Below are 17,690 nucleotides of genomic sequence, written 5' to 3' on the forward strand. Positions count from 1 at the left end.
TTGGAGTTAAAGTGCATTTACCCTCATTTGGCATCTGTGTCAGATGAATGCTGGAACAGGAGCAGCTCCATGCTTTCTATAGCTTTGTTCCTACAGACATTTTGTACTCCAGAGAATATGCTTGCTACTCTCACATGAAACTCACTGCCATTTCATTTCCACTTATAAACTAATGTTCTACTTCCAACTAGTCCAATGAATTTCCCATGGACAAACTTAAACTTTTACTATATCAAGTAAGCAATAAAATGTGTTACAATGTTAAACTTGAGGCATATGTCATTAGGATGCAATGAGAAAATTGCAAATTTTCTGTCAGTGATGAAGACTGCTCTGAGATCTACTCTTAAGAAGAAGAATATATAGCATGCTCACAGTTATCCTGTATATGATATTAAAGTGTAGAAAATGTATTGGTACAAACAAAAACAACTATATCTTTCATAAGGGAAATTAGCAAATTAAAATCATTCCATCTTTTTTTTTTTTCTTTTTTTTTTTTTTTTTTTTGTAGTTTCTTAATTGTGGAGATGTATTACTTTGGGTATTACTATAGAGCTTTTGTTAAGTGAGAGGAGTATAATAGTTCTTTTTTTTTTTCATCTTTATATTTGATAGTAGTTTAAAGGCAGAAAAATGAATAAATTAAAATGAACTACTAAGCCTATATAGGGTTGGATAGCTAATATCAGGTTGGATATTAGGAAAAATTAATTAATTCTCAGAAAGAGTGATGAAGTACTGTAACAGGCTGCCCAGGGAGGAGGTGGAGTCACCAACCCGGGAGGTTTTCAAGAAAAGAGTAAATTTTGCACTGTGTGACGTGGTCTAAAGTGGTCACAGGCATGTGTTTATGGTTGTATCAGATAACTTTAGTGGTCTTTCCGACTTTAAAGATTCTATGATTCTGTGATTCTAAGCCCAAGGGATGAAACAAAAATCTGTATATTTAAGTACTACTTAGAACAATAGATAAAGCTTAACTGACAATACAAGACGTTTGAACACCTTTATTTTTCGTCGTGAGGAAAGGTATGTTTGGTATCATTGTAGGTTTTCTGATGTTGTGCCACCATTTTGTGATGGAAAAGAAAAGAAGCCTGGAAGATATCTTCTCATTATATTCACTGAACTTAAAATGGTCACAGATTTTAATCATGATCAGTTCACATGGATTTAAATTATGGGAGTAATAGTGAAAAAGAATAGATTTGTGATGAATATCCATTCTCATAAATATTTAACATGCACTATAAAATACACATTTCCATGAACTTTCTTTCTGTTGTTATTTTTTTATGCATGCTTATTCCTTTAACAGAGTACAGAGATCTCTCTTCTTTTCTCTCAAAGAAATAGAAAAAAATTCAAAAATTCAGGCCAGGCTCTGGTGTCCCATCAGTTTGTTGAACTTCCCACGAAGACAACCTATTCTGTTGTTAAAATCTAGCTGATGGATTTGAAACGTTATCAGAACTCTGAACCATACTGGAAAAGGCAACACATTATTCTTGAAATCCTTTCTCAAGTCACCTTTCAGATTAAGTGCTGAATTCTCCACCCATATAGCAACTAAACAGGAAGAGTTGCAATTGCTGCAGCTGATCAATCACTGTATTTATTTTCATTCTCTGAATTTCCCCTCTGCTTTGTTAATCTTATTCTATAAGGAATGTTCTATTTTAGGCTTGGCATCAGCTTTTATTAGCAGAGCTGGACAGACTTGGAAAATCGGTCTGATACTCTTACTCTTGACTGCATGGTAAGTCCTTGAGGGTCTCCTATCTAAATAAAGATATAGATAGATACTGCTTAGCTCATGAATTCTCCCCATCTCTTCTATCTCCTTGTTTCCTTATTAGCTTAGGGCTGAGCATAAGGGGCTATCAAGCGTTCTAAAAGGGATTAGTCTTGCAAAGGACTACAGGTCCTGAGGTACTGTTGGAATTGGTTCTCCTGAGCAGGGAGTGCGTAGTGTTCAAATCTCTCTCCAGCACATGAAAACACTGGAAGAAGGAGGGAGCTTCTAGTATCTGACATGCACATTTGGCTGGAATCCACCCTTTTTTGTTATAAACCACTTTTAGGATTGCTTGCCCTGTGATATGCTCCATGTTTGTATTACCAATGCCCAATTGTTTTCTTGCAAATGATTTCCCCTTTCCTTTAAAGACTTTGTAATAAGGTAGGCAGAACATTAGAATGTAGTTAGAATGAAGGATGAAGAACTGTTAAAACCTTTCTGTCAACAGAAGCATTTCCATTGGCTCTAATTATTAATTCAAATGCTAACACAGGGGGTATGTGGGGGAAATGATGAAAAGCGAAGCTATTCACAGATTTCACTTTAACATGCTATAGATTTCCATGGATTTTACTACTCCTTTCTATAGATTTTTTTTCCACTTTGAAAACCTTCCCAGGTTTTACTTCAAATATATTTATGGTGGCCTCTCTGCTGACCCCAAGCAGGTTCATCTGGTGATGCATATTATATAATGTGATTATGGAAGGTAAAACCAGGCTAATAAGGTACAGTGTGTGGAGTTCTTTAGTAGCTTTGATGTGTATATTTCAATTTTCAGACTTGCCTGAAAAAGCAATAACTCCCCTCTCTGTTCTGGCAATGCTTGCACTCCCTGTTTCACATTGCTGTGTTATTCTAAGCTGACATGCACTGTCCCTGTCTTGTTTCTCACAGGCATGTCCCTTTGGTCTTTTCAAACTTATGAATATTTGAGACACTTCTACAAATTACTGTGCTGATTAAAAATTCTTGATCATGTCATCTTTTAGCTTTTAAATGTACTGTCAAACAGTAGAATCAGAAATGTGGGGCTGCTGCAGTTATTTCACATTAATGCTTCAAGTTCAAACAAAGTGTCAAGATGACTAAGTACAAGGGATTTTCAGAATGCTTTAATGTTGCCTCATTTCAAATCACTTCATAAGCATCTTGGTAATGAGCTCAATAAATTCTGCTGGAAAAAAAAAAAAAAAGCTTTTTACAAATAAAATGTAGGTTGCTATTTTATAATTAGCCCTCTGGGCTTGTGGGAAGTAGTCTTATTTCCTGTTTGAAATCCACTTTGTTAGTGCTGTGATGTGGAGATGGCTAAATGAGTATGAAATATTGTAATTAAGTACATCACAAGCTGTTTATCTTATCAGCACTGTTTTCCTTTAAAGGCTGGCTCATTGACCACTGGTGTATTATCACAATTTTTCTGTGCTTTGCCAGCTTAATAGACAGAGGTTTACCATATGTTGCAGGAGGGAAGGGTGGAGGAAAGACAGGAAACCAACATGGTAGCTCTTTTTTGATGGAATAGATATCTTCTCATTTGCTCTGATTTATTTATTCACCAAACAAAGCGAGTTTATGAAATCTGCTGTAGATATGATGAAAGAGTGTGACCTGTGGAGGCTTTGAGGCTGTGTGGTGGTCTCTGCACGTCCTGCTCAGTGGCCTGACCTTGTTCATGGCAGAAGCAGAAATCCCATCTGACTGCTACAAAAATGAACTCGTTTATTGCTGAGTGGACTGAGTGACTGGGCTTCTTTTTGCTCTCTGCTATTATTCTAAAGGATTCATATTGTGATAATCTTCTGACTTCCTACATTTCTTATATTAGTTCAGGCAGGTAGGATAGATGTAGCTTATAACACACTCATCTGTAATATTAGTGTGCTTCTTGCAAGAATCTCTTCAAAATTTTCCTGGAGGCTACATTGTGCTGTTATGATTTAGTGAAGTGGTTAAGATTGCTTGTGTGATTTACACAGACTTTTACATAACTTAATACTTGCAAGTGTGGGAACCAATTTGTCAGTGCACAGGTCCCTGAACAGCCCTTGTGTACTCCTTGTGTTTTGTTGCATTTGTCCCCATTTCACTGGTGTTTTGTTTACAGTGGACAATATATGATGATGCCAAGCATCTCAAGCTTCTGCCAAACTCAACTATACCAGCTTACAAGTCTTTAGATGCAACGGTTCAGCTCTGTGGACAGCCTACTCACTACTTCTAAAGGGCAATTTAATACCTAGACCCTTTCCTGAGTTGAGATGTATTCCAGTCAGTTGACTTAGATTTGGATAGCTTTGGCAATGTTGTCCTCAAATGTCAGGACATCCTTCTCCATGTGATAGTACATGTAGTCAAATGATCCCAACTGATTTGTGAGGGATAGCGGCTTACTGCTAGAGGAGCTCCCATGATATCACATTTTTTCTATTTCTCTACTCATTTCACTCGGCACATTAATTTCAACAAATTTGCTAATTAAAGAAATCAGACTGGTTGGAAGATTCCCATGTTAACCCTTACGGTATTTTTTTTATTTCTTTAGTAGCAAATCAGTTTTAGTTTCAAATTGAAAGCACAGTTTGTAGCTTCCCAATACAGTATTCTTTTAGAACCACTTTTTGCCACTCTATTCTAAAACTTATTCTGTTGAAATTTCAGTTTAATTCAGTCACCTCCCAAAAATATAAATTACTCTCCCAACACGAAAATGAGCACTCAGAATATATTTAATATTTCAACTATGATTTTATCTTCCCTGGGGACTCTTTCAACATGTTGATCATGTCTGTTTTATTGCTGACAGTCTTTCTGTTCTAAATATATTTAAAAAAAATAATTAGTAGTAGTTCTGTGCTTCTGGAAGAAATTTCCCACGATATTTTCTTGACTGTGTGATGGCATTATATTTAACTTGTCAAATTCTAATTGCTCTCTTTCTTTTCTTCTAGTAAGCAGTATACACTTATTTTAAGCATCAAACCCAGCAGTCAAGAAGCCCCCACCCACATGAAGTATTTAACATTTTTAATTCACTTTATATTCTGTTAATGTGTTTATATATTTTTAAAAACTTATCTTGTCTACATAGATACTACTGAAATGCATAGATTAATCTTCTTTTCTCACTCTTGCAATGATACTGAATTAACATAAATTATTCTTACTCTTCATGGGTGGACCAATCTTGATATAGTTTCTGCAAAATTTTTAATTTAAATCAAGAACTTCTTCTCTCCATCCCTAACAATTCATACTCCTTTTTGACCAAGGTTTTAGCAATACGTATTTAATAAGTTAATGTATTGATTATACTTACTATTAGTTTTTTTTTTTTTTAAAATCACAAATGTAATTTCTGTGAATCTCATGAAATGTAATTGATAAATCACTCTTTATTTGATTATTTTTTTTTAATGGACTTTTTTTCCCTAAAATATTTATTACAGTTGTGTTGGAATGAACCATTTTTTCTTCCTAACTAGCTTCACACCTCTGGTAATTCTCCATTACTGATGCATTATAGGAAAGTAAAACATACCACACTGTACTCTGCTATCCTCATAATGATATAGTCCATGGGAAAAATCCATCCTGATGGCACGTGATCAACTGAGATCCATAAGCACTTTTTGTAAAACTTTTTAAAATAATTATGAATGCTCTAGTGGCTGATTGAATTATCCAGACCTTTTAAGGCTCTAACCACACAGTACTTGATGATGACTTTGTTGGTAAATTTCAGTGGCTATTTCTGAAATACATCAAATAGTTTTTATTCTATAGCTATTTCACTGCTTCCAAATTTACTGGCCATTAGTTCAATTGATTTATGACCTTTTCTTGATGTGCTGCAGAGTAAAATATAGGCTGGAATGAGCTGTACCTGTAATCTTGCTGCATATCTTGATTAACTCTCTTTCTGTTATGGTCCTTAATAAACTAAAGCACCCCAACTTCCTAAGGGTCTTGAGTACACATTCAAGCACTAATTGCCCTGTCCACCTTGTAACTATATTTTCTGTAATCTTTCATTTACAACTTCTTCCTCCTTGTTCTTGTGTTATTACAAAAGTACCCCATCTCCATTCTGAAGTATGATGTGGATATCTGTAAGGCTTTGCATGCTGACATGATGCAGTCTGTTGTCTGCATCATGAACCCCAGCACTTTTGACAGCATGCAGGAGATCATGTTCTTGACACTGATCACTGAAGAATTGCTCTTAGTAGTTACCTTTCTTCCTCCCTGAATGATGGGATTCAACAGGGACTAGCTTAGCCTTAGGCAATTAATCTTTGACCTTAGAAAGATTTGGTTCTGTAAAGACAGGCTTCTAGCATCATTTCAAATTATACCTTCACAGACCTGGCAGAAATTGAATACAGAACAGTCTTGATCTAGACAAGCATCTGGACACTGAGTGAGGGATTCCATATAATATGAAATGGTACTAGACGGCTTTGTAGGCAATCACTGTCGAGAAGTTCAACACCACTTTAAGGCACCTACAGTCAGATATTTATATGGTGGGGTCTGCATAGTATGACAGATATCTGAACTACCTTTGTAGTCAGTGGAGAGCCCTCAATTTGATCACTGGAATCTAGAGAGTAATTCTTGCTCTTATTACCAGTGAAAGCTGAAGCAATAAATACATACTCTAAAGTGATTTAGGGAGGTACAACAAGTTCTCTTTTGCCAGGATAATTTTAAAATCTGAATGGGCAGCCATAACTTGAATATTATTCCTTTTCCTAGTCTGGATCATATAGAAAAATTAGAACTCATGAGAAAGAATATTTATTTTTTATAATGATATTGTCCAAATATGGGCATATCATTATTCAGCACTGTATATATAAATGTATAGCAAATTTTGTATAGTATTGTCTTCAGAATCTTCATAAATGTATGTGTTTGTTAGCCAACTGGTTACTGTGACATAGCAAATATTATCTTTAATGAGAATATATTACTCTATTTTTTTTCTTTTGGGACATTTATATATTTAGAATCTCTCTGAATATGAAAACTTTTAGATTATGAATATGAATCAGCTTATGCCTAAGTACTTTTAGACTTACCTCACCTTTACATTTGCCTCAGATTTTACATACCAGCAGCTTAAACATTTCCTATTTTAGAGATGGCAACATAGAAATTAAGTTACTCTACTGTTGCCTAGTGTGTTAATTGTCTCATGTGTACCCTGTGAAACCATAAAAAGCAGAATCTTTATGTATATGTATATGTTTTTTGTTTTTTGTTTTTTGTTTTTTTTGTTGTTGTTTTCAATTTCTCTGCAGTCTGCATGGGATTTTATAAATAGTTTAAGAAGTTGAGAAGACATCTCTAACTGCAGAGGTAATCATATTCTACTTTTAATGGAAGTACATGGTCTCTGAAGGCTTAAACTTCACTTAGTGACATTTAGGACAAGTAAAAGCAGTAAGGGAATTTGATTGTTGAAACATTACTTAAATCGCATTTTGGAATTTCTATCAAGCAAGTTTTTAACAAAAGCTAAAACAAATATTTGTGTGAATCATGCTAGCTATAATTCACTCTCTTTTTGGTAATTCATTATCTTCCCCAGACATATTTTCTTCAACTTATATGCTTATTTACATTCCCTAAGAGGAGATTGGCCAGTAGTTTAGAAATAAGAAACAAAATATGCAGATTTTAGACAAGGAAGATCAATGTTATTTCTGATCTTAGGCTTGGAGTGGCAGTTTTAAAATTTTAGTACTGAGAACAGGAGAGTAGATTAGTCTTCAATCAGTAACAAAATTCTTTGAGAGCAGGTACACCACGTACGTCTAGCAACAGTTTATAATGGCTTTTCTATAGATAACCAACAAAATTATTCCCAAAATCCATTTTGTAGTATAAGTCAGATTCTGTCCTTTCTACCATATTTAAGTATCATATGTACTACATACCATAAACAATATGCACACCAAATGTCTACTTGTTAATATGAGCAAAATCAGCTGGACATATACTGTAGTAATTTACCTTGGTTCTTTTGATGAACAGTTAACTCCTATCGAATCTGTAATTTACAGATAGCTAAATCTGAATTTGTGTTCTGGAAAGTTAGCAATGATATCCCTTTGCAAAAAAAAAAAAAAGATTCTTAATTTCAGTCCATTATACTCAGCTGAAGAAGAGTTTTGCCACCTAAGAGTCTGCTTTCTAGTAATCCAGAAAATTTAAGTCTGATTTTACACAATAGTGATCTAACTGGGAAAGCATAGTTCCAAAGAACTTTTATTGAAAACATTTTGGCTCTAACATTGAAAATTTTATTCCATATATCAAGAGTGAGAATGTAATTACGGGAAGAAAGATTCTGCAATGTTTAATGTCACTTAATTCACAACTAACGTTCTGAAATTAAAGTAACTAATACCATATGCATTGACATTACCTATATATAATAATCAACACAGACCAAGGTTAAATTATCCTGTTATGCTGTTCTGCTATGAATATTTTTCATAGAATCATAGAATCATAGAATCACCAAGGTTGGAAAAGACCTAAAAAGATCACCCAGTCCAACCGTTCACCTATTCCCAATAGCTCCTACTAAACCATGTCCCTCAACACAACATCCAGTCTTTCCTTGAACCACAAACATTACAAACATTTTGTAATGTATTTTGTAATATATCCAAGCAGAATGTTAGTTCTTAAAGGTATCTTCAATAATAATATTGTATTAATTGCAGTAGTAAAAAGAGTATTTCAGAAGATCAGAAATTCTGAGTTATTGCTGCCAAGTATGAAGTCAGAAAATAATGAGAATATAACATGAAATGCAAATTACGTCATACCAGCAATAATATATAACACTTTCTCCCAAAACATTCTGATAGTGTGAGAAGTGCTCATGTCCAATAATCCAAGCTCAGACAGAGTTTGCTGTGAAGCACAGTTTGTTTCACGCTTTTTAAGGGTGGCTGACCTACAGAGTAGGCACACATGACTGGAGAAATACAGCAGTTCATATTTCATACAACTCAACTCAAATCCCCCCCCCCCCGCTTCCTCTTTGAATATTCCAGAGTTCAGAGCCTGATGACTCTAAGTTTTGTATTACATTTTCCACCTGTTTACCTGTTTTATCCCCTTCTTGTTCTCCTTCTATTCTTTAGTTTTTACCTATTTTGGTATGCTGGCATAACCATTCATAGTTAACCATACTCTCTGGCTATTTTTCAGACCACAGAATTGCTTTTTATTGGTACATCTCCTGATGTTACTCAAAAATGCAGGTCTTCTGTTCCGCAAGCAGGAATTTATCTTGTATCAGAGGTCTGAGTCTTCTGTTTAGCATTATAACATCCTATTTTTATGCAAAGACAATATTTATTTCCCCAAAATAGATAAGCTCAGGAAGTATGGGATAGATGAGTGGACAGTGGGGTGGATTGAGAAATGGCTGACTGGAAGAGCTTAGAGAGTTGTAATTGTTGGCACAGAGTCTGGTTGGAGGTTTGTAGCCAGTATTCTCCAGGATTTGGCGCTGGGTCCAATCCTGTTTAACATCTGCTTTAATTACCTGGATGAAAGGATAGAGTGCATCCTCAGCAAGTTTGCTAATGGTTCAAATCTGGGGGGAGTGGCTAACACTTCAGAAGGCTGTGCTGCCATTCAGAAACCTCATAAAATTTCTATCTGCCCAACTCTCCAGCCTGTCCAGGTTTCTGAAAGCTATGTATGCAAGTGTATACAGTGCTGGAGAACAACTGCATGTTAAGACACTAAGACAGAAGAAATTCTCAGTCATTCCTGTAATGACTTCGCTATAATTCAACTAACTGCATAGCTGATAGTGCCAGTGGTTGTTCACAGATGTAAAGACTGCAGCTAGGACTCTCCATCTTCAAGAATGGCACAATGTACTGTACGTTATGGTTCACCTTTCATAATGCTATGATTCTGTGATTTTTCATCACTATGATGCTTTACTGTTCCTGATGTGCAAGACAAATAGAAATGCTTAGTGAAGATGTATTCTCTCTTAGCTTACCTTCTTTCAAAATTGATGCTATTTACCACAAAGCAAACAAACAAAAAACGAAAAACAAAAACAACAACAACAACAACAACAAAAAAACCATAACAAACCAACAACCCACCTTCACTTTGTTTTTATAGAGACTTTTACAGAGACTTTACAGTACTCGAAATTTTGTCTCTGTATGAATTCAGCTAAGTGGAAGGATGTTTTAATTTCTCTCCACAGAATCAACGAACATTTTCTAGTATCTTTACAAATGAGTTTCCTCCTGTGAACTATACAGATGATGAGATTTATTTGGCTTCCAATTGTGTTCATGTTCAAAGGACAAAGGCTTCTCTTAGCAGCCAGCTCTGACTTGGTGGTGAATCCCTGCAACCCAATGCAATTTTATTTTTAGGAAAGATGAATCACAGATAAATTGCAGATTTTAATATCCTTACCCTGAGACTTTTCATTTTATTTTAGCTCATCACAACAGGTTTCTCTGTGGTGAAAATGTAGATGCCTGAACTAAACCGGGAGGCAATCACTTCATTATTTTTGAAAGAGTTCTAAATCTTACTGTCAACATAATCTTCTGAGAAGAATCATTTCCCTTAGAACAATTGTAATCAATAATCTTATATGCTAGTGATATAACTTCTGTGCCATTGTTTACATGCCTGCCTTTGGGACTGGAACCATATTGCGCTTAGACGCTGAAACTTTGTAAAATGTCATTATTTGACAGTTTAGCCATCTGCCCTCATCCAGATGCTACCATTCTCCTAGGCTGGTCTGTCACTGAATGAATACAAAAAGACGGCAGTCTCTGGAATCCATTTATTGTGAAGCAGTGTATATCTTTGCTAGCTCAGCTTTTTCCTTCAAAATGTGCATATTCATTCCTCTACTGAATATTTTGTCTAAGATGTTATTGGGAGCAACTTGTTTAAAAAAGGATCCAGTGTGAGAGTGAGCATATTTTTAAGCCAATGATTCCAGTTTTTCTGTACAATTTTTGCGAAGCAATCTCTTTCTTGAATGAATACTGTCCCTTGGATCTTGTTCCAAAATGTGAGAGCTCAGGAGTTGTTGTATATTAGATCAAGACAAGATGAAAACTTTTGCAGCATGTCAGAGTTTTAATTCTTTCTTAAATTTTATCTTGTGAGAACATTAGTGGTTTCTGTGAGACATTTTTTTCCTGTAAATGCAATTTTCCGTCACTATATTGAAAACTCAGGGTGTGTCTGTCTTTCTGTCTGCATGTCCTGGGTCCTGGGTCACTTTTTCCCCCAAGGAAAAGAAAACACAATATGTATACAAGTATTTAATTTCAAAATAAAATAAAATGAAATAGTAACCTTGGTATTTAATTTTCCTAAGAGAAAAGGAATCTTCTCAAGACAATTGAAACATACAGCTTTAAAATTTACCAGAGGACTTTCAACAGAAATAAAATCAGAGCTGTACAGGAAATAGAGAACAGAGAATCTTTCTAATTTCCTCTGTTTACACTCCAAATTTCATAAAATACAGCATCAGTGCTAGGTAAAGAGTCACAGAGGGCAAGAATAGAAGTTCCATTTCAGATTTAAGTTTGTATGTCAATAAATATGTAGCTTATTCCAAAAGAGATGCCTCCTATTTATTTCCATAGAGGAGGCAATAGATCCAGGGGCAGAATAATACTGTTATATCAAATTCTCAAATACAAACACTATTTTTCAAGATACTCACCATCATTTGCTATGCATTTTTGACATCAATGAACAATAGCCTGCACCTTCTTAAAAATCTGCACCGGTAGAGCTGACCCACTGTAGCTGTTGCCACTACTGAAACACACTTCCACCTCCTCACTGCGCTCTTATCAATCAGTTGGTCCCCATAAACATTTACCAAGAGCCAATGAATGTCAGTGGGTGCAATTTTTTTCTGCATGGAGGAATTCAGTTCTATACTTTTTCTTCATATATACTTTAATATGAGACACCACTATGTCAAACTGTCCCTCTTCTGCCATTTGTTGTACGGCAACAAAATGTAACAGAATGTTGGTGAGAAGTTTCAACATCTTCTGCACCAACATCCACCTCTGACACTGTGGGCCAACTTAATAAATGAGGCGGCATTACTTTCTGAGCAGTCTTCATAATTGCCTTACAGGCTTCCTGGCAAAAGGATACAGCTAATGGTCTTAGAAAAAAATATATCTCATTCTTTTAATCAAGAATGTAGAGGAGGGGATGAACCTCATTTTTCATCCACAGCGCTTCACTGGTGTTTTTATTTGCCACTGTGGGAGAGGCTTGAATTAGTGAAAAGGCTATCGGGATAATATCTGTGCCTAAGCATTTAAGCAGTTTTCAACACTTCAGTGCGCGAGTGCCTCCTGGATAATAAGGAATAAAAATAATAGCTCATGTTTTTTCCTTCTGTTCAAGATTTTAAAAGAGGTAACTAGTGTATTAAAAATAGAGGAGCTGTATGTATTTGAGTGGGTGCCACTAATGTGCGCAGAAGCTATTGCTACATCTTCAGAAATCGATGAAATTTTACTTACTCCTCACGAAAGAAGAACTACAGGAAAACTGACAGTAAATGTGAGAAAAATAAGGAATGACTGTGTGAAGAAAGAGAAGGATTAAAGTACATTTTGCCAGCAGCAAAATTAATTGAGATACAGAGAGGGGTGAGAGTTCACTTGGTTAGTTTTAGTCAGTGTACATTCTGGTGCTTATCCTAGCAATAGAAGAGGGCAATAAAAATAAGGTTTCTCTACTATACAGAAGAAGTTATCACTAGAGAGAGAAGTGCACTGAATATGACCTTTAACTAAATAAATCAAAAATGGATTTAGCTCTGTCTATCTGCCAAAGTATTTCACTAACATTATGGTGCACTAAAAAAGATAAGTTTTGGTCATGTACACGCTAGTTGGCATTAGCTTCCACAGAAACAAGCAATGAACTTACCCTGTTGTATTTCTGGAGTTGTTTCTGGAGAGCTAAATTATGACTCATTTTCATAATTTTCTGCTCTGATATTTTCTGTTTAAATATTTAATAGTGTTAATAGCTTTTTCATCCAATAATATACATTCAACTTGAGAGAAATCTCAACAGCAGAAAAACAGTGATTTCTGGCATATGGAATTATTATAAAGGGAAAAAAGTGAGCCTTTGTCCTTGTCAGATCTCTTCATGTCTCCTCATACCTCTTTCTGGCACCTCATTAATTATATGAGTTTCACAATAACTGTGTTGCATGTTGCACAATGTTCACTCCTGGATTGGAGGCTATTTTTTTCGTGCCATAGATCTAATGTAAAAGAAAGTAAAAAAATAATACTTGACAAAAGTGCCATCATTATCCAACTTTTCTCAATTAGCCTTTTTGATCCTAAGTCTAAAACTGATCCACTTACCCTTCTACTGAGTTCAGGTGTGTTACACGTATAAGTAAAATATGCTGACTTAACTATAGGTTGTGGTGAGCTTGGACAAATGAAAGCTATAACTTGGCAGGGAGAAAAGCAACACAGAAACTGTAACAGACCCACAGAGAAAACCTTAACATAGATAGAAGCATGTACCTCTAAAGTGCTATAGCTTATCTCTAAACTAGAAAAAAAAAAAAGACTCAAAGGCACTTTTTTTTTTTTATTATTATTATCTTAAGCTGCCTCTTCTGTATTAAGTTACTTGCTTGGTTGCAATAGCTCTTGAGTTGAAATACTCAGCCTTATAGAACTCTTGCATAGTTTTATCCCTGTAGGTACAATAATTGTTTTGAAAAAATAACTGCATGACTTATAACTGCCACTTATGTAGTGGCAGAAGTGCACAGAAGTGCACCAGAAGGAACAAAGTGAGGAGTAGGCAGAAGCTGGAGATACTGATGAGCTCCCTTGAATGTGACAATATTGATGACCTAGTGTAAGTATCAGGCTGTGAGCCTTGTTGCGTAAATGGGTTTTGAGAGCTCTATGAGGAAAAGATGCGGTGGAGAGGCAGCCTGGAGAAGGAGAGCATGTCTAGCTGTGCAAAAATAATTGTGGTTTGTGGATATAATTTAATGTTAAACTTAATACTTTTACAAGTGTTACATTACAACTTCCCCTGAAGCATATTTCCATGATGCTTAGTGACCTAACAAACAAGAACAGCTCATTAATTATGAATAGCCATGCTAGATACTGTTTAGAATTTATGCTCCACCTTAGTGAGTGATACTCCTTTGAGACAAGACATCCCAATTCTAACTATAAAAATGTTCTCCATGCTTAGGGCAGGAAATTATTGTGTTCCCATCTTTTCTCCCCACCTTTCATCACCCATCATCATCCTGTCCTTTCTTGCTTCTTACTCAGGAGTACCTTGAGTAAGCTTCCCACAGACATCTGTGTTTTCATTCTCATTCAGATTTTATTTATTTACTCCATTGTATCTCCTTATTCTGATAGATTTTCTTCCGTATTTTTCTCTTTTTGCCTAGCCCCTCAGTTATAAATGAGCTGTGACAAAAGCTGAACTCTATTGTAGAGGGGAAAAAATAAAAATCAAGTTATTTGATACAATCAACTTTTATAATGTTTATATATTAATGAGCAACTGATTCCATTTCCAGAACAACTCTTTGTTGAAAAAATTGTACTGATGTCCTTTAAATTTTCAGTAAGTTTCCTCTCTCTATAGGTGACCTTTCTGTTCCCAGCTGCTGACAAAAGATTTGCTATTGATTTTCTATTCAGCAAGGTTGTCCCTTGCTGCTGAATACTTTTGAGGTTGTAGCTTTGCAGTTGCTGAGCTGATGTATCCTCATCTCTAAGGCTTCAACCTGTTTCTATTGAACAATGCATTAGATTTGAGATCTAGAGTGTAGTAAACAAACACTGAATTAATATCACAAACCTACAGTTCCCAATACTTCAGGGAAAGCACAATTGTAGAAACCCAAACTCACTTTTAAATCTGATTGATAATTAAGTAGTGGCTCAAATTAATGAAGAATGTGATGCGTAATGATTACATGGTTCCTCAAATAAGGAGATACAGAGCTCAATGGATTAAGTCAGCTGTATCTTTCCTTCTATACTGTAGGGAATATGTACACTTCCATAGCAGGCCAGTTTTACTGAAGAAAAAGGAAAGTTTCATTAACTTTTTATTAAATTTATAAGATGTCTTTCTTCAGAAAAAAAGAAACCTTCCCCTTAGTTATGGAATTTCAATTAAAAAGACAGGAATACGCTGATGAAATTGACTGTGAGAAATTAAATTATATTGTTTAAAATGTAAGGCAGCTGTCCGTAATGCTGTACTGTAAATGCTTACTCTGGGTGGAGAAAAAGGAAATATTTATGGGGAAAAAAAAAGGCTATTCCTTAAAATGACTTCATTTTCCATATTTTTTCAGATTTTCAGCTTGGGTAAAAATCTACCAGCTGTCAATTTCTTTCCTTCAAGTCAGTTGCAACAGCCATTCTAGAGGTCTATTACACAGCTAAGAATAGCTGGGGTCTCTGATTAGTTCAGAAGTATCTTGCTAACTTTTCTTCAGCAAATTTCTCCACACTATAAAGGGTAATATGAATTGGATCCAGCACCAATATAGATTTTTTCAGGAGAGGTGTTTCTCCTAGGTGATGTCTATTTGATTTATTCCCTCTTTTTGCTATCTGAATGGTGGAAAAAAGAGTATAGAACTAAAAGCCTCTGGGAGATGCTGCTTTGAACTGCAAGCCTGTGCTATGTATGTCCCATAGTCTCCAGATTGCACAAGTTTCTAGAATAACTCTATACTACATGGTCTAGCACAATATTAATCTCGCAAATGTTTTGTCAGCCAAAGAAGTGTTTGAAAGATGACATTTTTGAACTCTGGTCTTTACAAATTTCTTAAACAGCATAATTTTCTCCTTTCTGGAGAAGGTCGTACTGCAGGACAACTCAAGTTCTATCTGTGGTCTGCTGTGCTTTGTTAAATGCAATTGACCTCCTGTAAGAGGTGAAAATTGCCTTCTGTCTCAGCTGGGGCTGAGCTAAACTGCTCAAACTTCAAATTAAACAGCCCCTTTTCTCCTTATCACTTTTAGGATGGACTTTATCCCCCATCCTTCCTTTTGGGTAAACATATTCTCAGTGGAAAAAGACAGAATATTAATATGGTGGGTTTTGTTTTATTTTATTTTATTTTATTTAGTCAATCAGTCTCTATGGTCCTTCCAACTATATTTGCCTCTACTTAGCTGGGAAGAAGAGGAGGACCTCAGCATAGTCTGGTATTTGGCCATTTGCCTACCACTTGGTACAGTTCAGTTCAGTTGCTACTTTCTCTTTCTGAATAAATTTGTTTTAAACAAATCCTGCTTGAACATATTGTAGTTCGCCCTACATGTCAACTGTAAGCCCTATGGACTAATTAAAAGAGATTGATACAGGAAAGAAAGCTATGAGTCACTCCAAATCGTACTAGCATTTTAAGGAAATGTGAAACACATCCAGTAGGAATGACTTGGTCAGAAAACATTTAATTCTTTGTATTAGGTCCATGCTCAGCATTTCAAAGGATGTTGGGTAAAAGGAAAAAAAAGGTATTAGGGTCGGATGGAAAGGAAACCTATGAGATTCAACAAGGAGAAGCATAGGATCCTACATCTGTGGAGAAATAATCATATGCATCAGTGCAGATTAGGGACAGACCTGCTGGAAGGGACCTCTGTAGAGAAGGACTTGGGTGTCTTTATGTACAGCATGCCGACCATGAACCAACAGTGTGTCCTTGTGGCCAAGAAGGTCAATGATTGAGTTGGAAAAGACCCTAAAAAGTCATGTAGTTCAACTCCCCTGCAGTGAACAAGAATACTATAGCTGTTGCTCAGATCCCCATGGTCAGGGCATCCATGCCCTCTCTGCACAAACTGTTCCGGTGCCTCTCCACCCTTATTGTAAAGAACTTCTTCATTATATCCAGTATAAGTCTTCCCTCTTTCTGTTTGAAACCTATCACCACAGATCCTGCTAAGGAGTCTGTCCCCTTCTTTCCTGTAGCTCCCCTTTAGATACTGAATGACCACTATCAGATCATTTTGGAACCTTCTCCAGGATGAACAGTATCAGTTCTCTCAGCCTGTCCTTGTAGGGAAGCTATTCCATCCCATGGATCATTTATTACTTTTGTGGCCCTCCTCTGGACATGCTCTAAAATGTCTACATCACTCCTATACTGTGAATTGAATTCCACATTTAGACACTGTACTCCAGGTGAGATATCAACAGCACTGAACAGAGAGAGAGGATTACATCCCATCCAGCAGAAGGCCAGAAAGATGATGAGGAGCCTGGCCAATCTCCCTTTTGAGGAAAGCTGGGACTGTTTAGCCTGGAGAAGAGTGAGAGGGAATCTTATCAATGTTTATATATATCTCTCGGATGAGTGACAAGTGGAATGGGGCCAGGCTCTTCACAGTGCTTCCCAAAGACAGAACAGTGGGAAAGGGGCACAAACTGGAACACAAGAAGTTCCATACAAACATGAAGAAAAATGTATTTGTTTTCAGGAAACAGGCTACCCAGAGAAGTTTTAGAGTTTCCTTCTCTGGAGATATTTAAAACCTGCTGGGACATGTTTGAACAAAGATATTGGACTAGATGATCTTCAGAGGTTCCTTCCAACCCTTATTATTCTGTGATTTTGTTTTTATTCTGTGATTTTTGTTTTCTCCACTTTCGGGAAAGTGTAGGCTGTGTTTTTTAACACTTGCAAAGTGAAATCTTTGCACCTGACTACCTGCTAGAACTGGCATTTGTAGTTTATTTGGCTGCTACTGCTGTGTTACAGCTCCTTTATAAACTG

This window comes from Centrocercus urophasianus, unplaced genomic scaffold (assembly GCF_019232065.1).
Source record: "Centrocercus urophasianus isolate 14NV4802_14NV808 unplaced genomic scaffold, USGS_Curo_1.0 seq_10, whole genome shotgun sequence".
Classification (NCBI taxonomy): Eukaryota; Metazoa; Chordata; class Aves; order Galliformes; family Phasianidae; genus Centrocercus; species Centrocercus urophasianus.